General features: G+C 34.2%; 1 protein-coding gene across 1 annotated transcript in view; it reads left to right on the top strand.

Annotated features, from left to right (window-relative positions):
• LOC106870378 (LIM homeobox transcription factor 1-alpha) overlaps positions 1-8,588 on the top strand; it is a 314,221-nt gene that overhangs the window by 142,402 nt on the left and 163,231 nt on the right. The window contains exon 2 of the mRNA XM_052965868.1: positions 6,799-6,941. The gene's annotated coding sequence lies outside the window, so the exon portion shown is untranslated. The remainder of the gene's footprint in view (positions 1-6,798; positions 6,942-8,588) is intronic.

The following is an 8,588-nucleotide window of genomic DNA, read 5'->3' as shown; positions in this document are numbered from 1 at the left end:
AGTGTGCGTGTGTGTATATGGTCATGTGTTTCCGTCTCCTTTTGTGTACGTGTGTGTACTTGTCTGTCCGTATTACCTATGTCCATATCTATCTACTTATCTGTCTGTTTGCCCACATATCCATTTTCCTACTTATATATATATATATATATATATATATATATATATTCGCCTACATAACAGCCTACTAATAAATCTACCTGTGTATGTATAAACTATGGGTTGTGGGGTATCACTGCCTTCTTTGTATATCTCCTATTTAGTATGGGGTATGTCTGAGTGTTGGGTCCTTCGGGTGCTTGGATAGAATGTGGATGTCAAGTGGACCCAGTGTGTCTCCATGTTGGTCTTTGGCATGTTGGTAGAGTATGGAGAACTGTTTTTTGTCGTCATATTGTCTCAAATGTACATTTAATTTCTCCTCAATGCTTCTAGATGTCTCACCAATGTATGTCTTGTTCTTGTCTTTAGAAGCACTCTCTATGCACCTTATGCTGTAGACTACATTTCTAGTTCTACAGTTAATGCCAGGGTTAATCTTACATACCATATAGTTTTCATTAGTGCATGTGGTATTCTCAAAGAGGTACGTCCAACATAACTGTGATCTGATGGAGCTCCCTGGCTTTTCAACGATCTTAATGTTGAGTTTGATCTCCTTCAGAGCTTTCCTAAATCTTTGGGCTAGTTTTCCATGGGCTGTGGCCTCTACAACATCACGCTTTGATATTTGTCGGCTTTGTACCATGTGTTCACCCTGTTTGCTTTGTATCCTATTCCAGTCTTTACCTCTGTATCTAGGGCAAGCACCACTGGTTTCATTACATATAATTCTAACTTCTTTCTAGTTCCCCTGTATTCCCGAATCTTATCTTTTTGGTGATATATATATTAGATCAGATTTATTACTTCAACCTGCAATCTCTATGCCCAAATTCACTGGATAGTTCTTCGAAAAGCTTTATCGTTTTCAAAGTTACTGTCTGATCCAATAACAAACTGGATCTCTATGGAAAGATATGTATTTGAATCAAATTATTTCATGATTAATATTTTTAATCAACCTAACATTTCTATTTCTTCTTGTATGTACAAATACTAATGTTTACAAATTCTTGATTTATTGAAATTATCTACGCTTCTGTGACGAGTAGACTAATCGCTTGTTAGTAAGAAATACTCCAAATGAGAAGGAGATATGAGCTCAAGAATGAAAGATTCTCTAAAATTGACATGATATTAAGGACAAAACAGTTTGACTGTTTGGAAACAAGAGAGCAGCTGTATTGAGACATGATTTTGTCTCAATATGCGTCAGTAGCGTAGCAATTGCCGTACCATATCTCTAGTACTTGTGTCACTTGGACATCGACAAAAGAAGTAGAACACATTTATCGCCTTGACAATTTACAGGAATGAAACAAAATTGAGCATGTCTCTGAACAACAAAGACTGATAAGGGTATACGAGACACTACACAAAATAAATTTAGAGTAGGTAGACCATTTGCTTAATGGCAAATAGTACCAATTACAAATAGGAAATAAATAATCTTTCTAATCAAGACTTCTCCAAAACTGCTATGCAATTGAGGAAAAGGCATTCTATACGTTCATTTATACAAAGATACACACACACACACACATATATATTTACATATATGTATGTACATATATATATATATATATACACACACACGCACAATATACATGCATGAATATACACGTACTCACACTCTGACACAGTATTGTTAATGTGTGTGCGTGTGTCGGCATATCAACTATTTAAAATGTGTCGTAATCTGTGTGAGTATATCTTATTTTATATGAATTGTTTACTCGCGCATGAAGGGTTTAATTCATTAGGATGCAAACTAATGAACGGAACATAATATATAAAAGAACATTTTGCCAACAAACAGCCTTAGCAATTAAACACTTACTGAACTATGTTCAACATGTTGTTGTTGCTGTTGTTGTTGCTGTTTCTTTGATTACTGTTTCTATCCTTTCAGTTACTGAAAAAGAAATAGTTACAAATACGTATTATTTCGGGTTAAATAGATACTGTTACCTACATACATGCGCATAAATACATGTACACACACATATAAATGTATATATAGATATATAGAAGCATACATACGCACACGAATGCAAATATAGGCACAAACATACATATATATGTATATAGACATACACACACATATAGAAAGGCACACGCACGCACAAATATGTGTGGGTGCGGATGTGTTATGTATATATGTATGTATGTATGTATGTATGTATGTATGTATGTATGCGTACAAACTTCAGGAATCATTTTGAAAAGCCCTGTCAAAATCTCCTTATATTTTGTGACGGATTTTAAAACGGTGTAGTTAATTGATGTACGCGTGTTGGTTGTGTACTTATGGTGGTATATATGCATATAATTAGGACTATGTTCCTATTCCAGCTCATCAATTTCTTAGCAAGCGTCTGTGTGTAGATAGGTGTCTATATGTTTATGTGTGTCTATGTATATCATTGTATATATGTTTATCTTTGCAATGTTTGGATACATTTGTATCTTTGCGTGACAATTTGTATATGTTTTTGTGTGGACGAGAGAGAAGAAGCGGGAAAGAAAGTGAAAGTGACATAGGGAGAGTGTGTAAGAGAAAGTTGGAGAGAGATGTATGTTTTCAACTAATTTTACGCATTAATGGTTATCGTCTTTTATCTATCCAATTATTTACATTGATGAAAGTCTAATCACAATCATTTCTATTGGAATTTCATTAAGACACACAAGCACATATACATATGTTTTACACACATATATGTATATTTATATCTTTACACATATATACATATCTATCTATCAATATATCTTTCTATCTACCTATATATATTTATATATATTATATGTGTATGTGTGTATGTGTGTATGTATACGTATGTATACATATACATTATTCATATTTATAGCGCATATTAAGACATTCATCAATTTAAAGTAACGTACCCAATACAATAAAGGTTAAAGTATTCAGTTGTGAGTATCGTCTATTTTATTATATTAGAACCGTCTTTAGTCGACGTTTCCTTCATTTTTTTTAAACGCTAAAGTATATTGCGTAGAAGATTTGGCTATTCTTTCTCACAAATCGAATGACCGCATAGGAGTTCCAGTATTGGTTCATGTTTTGCTATTTCATAATGCAATTCAAATAAGAGAATACGCATTCATAACCGCTCAGCCGAGAAGCTTGACCAAATTTACCAAAACTTACCCAACTGACTGTTGCGATTCTTTAATTTGTTATTCCAACCCGACTGGATCGTCTTGGCACAGGAAGTTCGATCACATCACCAATGTATGTGTTTTGTATTTGTGAAACAAAGTCAGAAAACATCATGTCCAGTAGACTCTTTGAATTAGGGCACCGCCATAGGGAGTCGAATAATTTAAAGTACTGAACCAGAGTGTATGTGGATAAATTGTCAATAAATGTACATACGTATGAGTAATTGTTTTACAAGGCCAGTAATTTTAATGGAAGTGGTTAGTCGACCAGTATTTGACTGGTACTTTATTTTATCGATACATGAAAAGCTGATCTTGGTGAGATTTGAACTTAATGAGCTCGGAACAAATGCAGTAAAACATTGTTTTTTATTTCTTTTTCCGACTTTCATATTAGTCTACCAATCCATTATCCTCACAAACTTATGATTAATAAACATATATTCACTGTGTAAAACAGATACTGTGGTTAAGCAACAGGGCTCTCATTGTATTATCTTTTGATATACAAATGAGTAAAATTTGTAACGGTTATTATTCATAATGATGAGTTTTTGTAAGCTGCTTTCACTCTCTGCAATACGATCACGAGTAGACGTTCGTGATATCACATCAATAAGCAATCGAAACTGGTCGAGTTGTTTCCAGACTTGACGTGCAGGGAAAGAGCCCAGTACCTTAACCACAACGTCTATTTACACATTGAAGGTGAATGTATATGTTTATTAAATGTATTTATATGAACATTATCATAATTTATCAACAAAACTATTATTTGATTCCGACTAAGAATGCGGTCGATTTTGATCGTTGTGTTTTCCATTGAATTGATACCAGTAGAATATAAATACCATTATACCAAGCACGAAGAGGCGGAAGACCAAATCGACTCCAAAGAAATTTCGACCAAAAGTAGTCGAAATTAAACAATGTAGGTAATAGCATAGATGTTCTATCATTTCTCTAAGATATTATTATTGTTGTTTTTTTTTCTGGCAGTAAGTAAAGGGTGACTCAAAACCGGTACATGTCCACTATTTATTCTATTGATCATAAGGGAATGAAAGGTAAAGTCTTCTTCGGTATCATTTGAACTTGAAGCGTAAAATATTGCAAGGCACGTATCTACTGATAAGCTATCGGCTCTCTAAAATATGGATTAAGTGATTGATAGATTGAATTATTATTCATGTAATACCAGAACAAAACATCAATATTAGAAAACTAAAAACCGAAACCATTTTGCTAATATAGAAGATTGCTATAGACAAAAGTATTTCAATTTTCTTTTCATGTTTGTAGTATTTCTTTGTTGCTTCTCGTACAAGCACAGGCATCTATTACATAAAGCTATCAAACAACCGTTAAAATAACACAGCACTAAGATATTTAATATTTCCATCTTGATCCTCTGGGAATTGTTTTCTGGTAAAAAAAATAGATGTGCATTTTATTCTGAAATATTCTACAGTTGAACAGTTTTTAAAATGTAAATTCACTTTCAAATTGATGTAAGTTTGTGTTGATAAGTGGAGAGTTCTGTGTAAGTGTGTGTGTGTGTGTGTGTGTGTGTGTGTGTGTGTTTGTGTGTGTGTGTGTGTGTGTGTGTGTATGTGTGTGTGTGTGTGTGTGCAAGCGTGCAAGCGTGCGTGCGTGCGTGCGTGCGTGCGTGCGTGCGTGCGTGTGTGTGTGTGCACGCGGAACAATAAAATTTCACCTTTTGCAACATGAAGCCGCTTCAAAACGATTTTCTTCGTTTCCACATAAAGTATGTAATGCTAATATCTTATATTAAAATATATGACTTGTGATCAAAATCGTTCCTGACATAACTGTTCTTTTACTTTTTCAGATATAGTTTATTTACGGCTACTTTTTTCCACTATATATCTGTCTTTTTTCTTCAAGACATAGTGTTTGTAATATGTGGGAGATTTAACAATTCTTTCTTAGCAAATCGATCGCACATGCAGTGGTTTCCGCGTGTATTTTAAAAATCAGTACATAAAGTATATTTGTGAATACTCTGAGAAACTCCTGACGCCTTTGTATTATTATTTCTCTTAAGAATGATGTTAATTAATTGTAAAATAATTCAAAAGCAGCATAGAGGAGGAATAGGGAAATTTAAATGTCAGGTTTACGATAGCATATCTACTTCTTAGTTTCTAAATGATCAAGTGGAGGTTATCTAATCATAAGGAGGAAACCCATGTAACTTAATATTATATTGGTCATTTTGTTTCCAAGGGATTGAATCATTACTGTGAAACATTAAAATAATTCAAAGTAATAAGAGTCACTCAAAGTAGTCGACAAGAGCTACACTCGTACAGAATAAGATAGCAAGGGCAGAGTGCCAGCAAATCGATCCTTCGTTTTAATAACTGACTTTACTAAGTTAATTACCTACTTTGAGAAACATTGCTTTTGCCTGTGAAGTAGATACTAATAGTCTTGACCTCACAGATGGGAACAGAATCTTTATGATGAATATATTTTTACTTGACAAAAATCTTCCCACCTAGCAGGTTCTCATTTTACACTTTTACTGTTGCTATCGAGACACCTACTGTATTGGAGTCACTAGCTCCAGCATTCAAATTTAAGATGTCCTTTTACATCATGCCGCATCTCTTTCCTATTTCCCTCTCAAACTTTATTTCTCCCTGGAGCTTGTAATAAGATGCAGTACACACTTTCTTGACTAAATTAGTAACGATACTGGAACGATACACATACCTGTTCTTCTTCAACAGTACCATGACATGTTACGAGTATTACTTTACATCTTGGAGTACTAAACATAGGAAACAGTAATCTAATGCAGCGTTAGAATTGTCAAGTGGATAAAACACCTGGTAATGGAATCAATTTTACTTGGCAGATAATTGTATCGTCTTCCTCTCCAAACTTTAGGAACTAATAAAATATCCCAGGGACACGATAATTAATTGAATATGTGTCTTTCTCAAGTATCATTTAAATCCAATGTCAATGACTTTACGGATCAGAGTTCACGCAAACTACTTGTCCAGTTGAGATATATACATTTTTCATTTATAACAAAACTTTATTTTTTTCATCAATGTACCATTCTACAGTTATTATGGGTCATAGTTAGTTATTAGTATCAACAATAATCATTATATCAATATACAACGAGAGGTAATCACACAATTTACATCTTAATACCTACACTCAACTCTCTTAAAGTTCCATTCTCCATCACCGAAGCTAGGTACGATAAAAATAAAATTACAGTACTGATTAAACAACTATTATTGTTAGCTTCTACTACTAAACAAAGAATTCGCCTACGTACGTTACCCCGAGGGGGTTTGAGCACCACAAAACTGATTTGTCCTAGATATGTTAAGTGATATATTAGGTTTCACCAGTATCTTTACAACCCAGCAACATTTGTAACTTATTAATAATGTGTTCAGCATCTAACATTATCTTGTAATATACTCTGTTGTAATAGAATGTAATTCTTTATTTCAGGTGATCTGCTGCCTCAACAGTAAAGGAATCAGGACAAAGCTTTGATTTGCTATCTTCACCAATAGCTTTTCTTCTTAAAACGGTAACACCCCCAGATATCAAACTGGGTCTCTTAGGGTACATAGACCAGGTTCATCCACGAGGTACGCCTCCATACCTGAATTCAGGTAATTACTGATTCTTGATGTTATTGTTAAATGCTTTTTTGTCTGTAATGAGGTTATTCAGTTTAAAGCATACAGGCGCTCGCGCACACACATGCATATACACAAGCACACACACACATGTACACGCACGCAGACACACACAGACACACACAGACACATACGTATATATATGTATACATGTATATATATATATATATTTATATATATGTATATATATATATACATATATATATCTATATAAAATCAGTCACCATCCTAACCACCAAGTTTTGTTTTCATAGTTTATAATTTGTTCTACCAGTACAGCAGCAGCAGTAGCAGCAGCAGCAGCAGCAGCAACAGCAGCAGCAGCAGTAGTAGTAGTAGTAGTAGTAGTAGTAGTAGTAGTAGTAGTAGTAGTAGTAGTAATTGTATTTGTAGTAGTAATAGGTGGGGTATTGTAGTGAAATGACATTTTTCGTCCCATCATACAGAGGTTCAGCCCACGATCATGCGTTTCTTTGTGTGTGTGTGCGTATGTGTGTGTAGGTGCATGCACAGGTGTCGTTATCGTCGTACTGACACACACACTCGCTCACACACACACACACACACACACACACACACACACACACACAAACACACATCTACATATAAGTATACCCGCTACCATTCTCACATAAAACATTTTGCATGCTTATGTGATGTATCAAAGAACAAATTGCACTGCGTTTCTTTGTATTCCTAGAAACTGTTTCATACAATTCCAGTATCCACATATTTATACAATATAGCACTAATTATAATACTTTATAATAATGTTCCTGCAGCAATGTATTTAGTCAAGCACTGTAAGGGATTTCCAAGTTATTTAATGGGACTACAACGTCAAGGCGATTATTTATCTTCGTGATTTACTCATGCAAAGAAAATTTGTAACGTTCCTTATTGCTGATAGCTAAAGTTATAACTTCCCTATTTCAAAGTTACAAACTCTTTTCTCATAAATATAGATATGATAACTATGAGAGATATGGCTATTTCATGACATCGTAATTTATCTTATTTTGAAGGAGAGATCTAACTCATCATTGTTGTATTTCTATCAATGACTCTATTACAAGTACATTTCTTCCGGTGAGCGTCAGTTACGTTAAACTATGGCACTCGGTTTTAGACGCCTATTCAGTACTAAGATCATAGTTGATTTTCTTTGACTCAAATTATCTCGTCATTTTATAGCTTAATATAAAAATGTACTGAGAAAAATCGAGATCATTAAAATATCCAACGTTGTCCACATTATTGAAGCACTCCACAAGATAAGATTTTGCTAGCCTATGGGGATACAAACTCAAAAGTGATAGCTAGTCTCGAAACAATTATATAGTTCCCTAATAGATTACGGAAGAGAATTTTACAACTCCTAGGAGTTGAAAGTTAAATATATCACGCTATTCATGTTGGTAACTCCTGGATGAATACTTCCAACAAATTCCAGAAAAACCGCCTATATCCGGTTATACATCTGCGAACAATAACTCTTTACTCGAATAGACTATGGTACCCAATGTATGACTGTAACATGAAACATATATAAATATCTTGTTAGTTGGTGACCTGGACCAATTCATGACCTGGACC

The sequence above is a fragment of the Octopus bimaculoides genome, chromosome 2 (assembly GCF_001194135.2).
Source record: "Octopus bimaculoides isolate UCB-OBI-ISO-001 chromosome 2, ASM119413v2, whole genome shotgun sequence".
NCBI lineage: Eukaryota > Metazoa > Mollusca > Cephalopoda > Octopoda > Octopodidae > Octopus > Octopus bimaculoides.
This window is presented reverse-complemented; position numbering and strand designations above follow the sequence as displayed.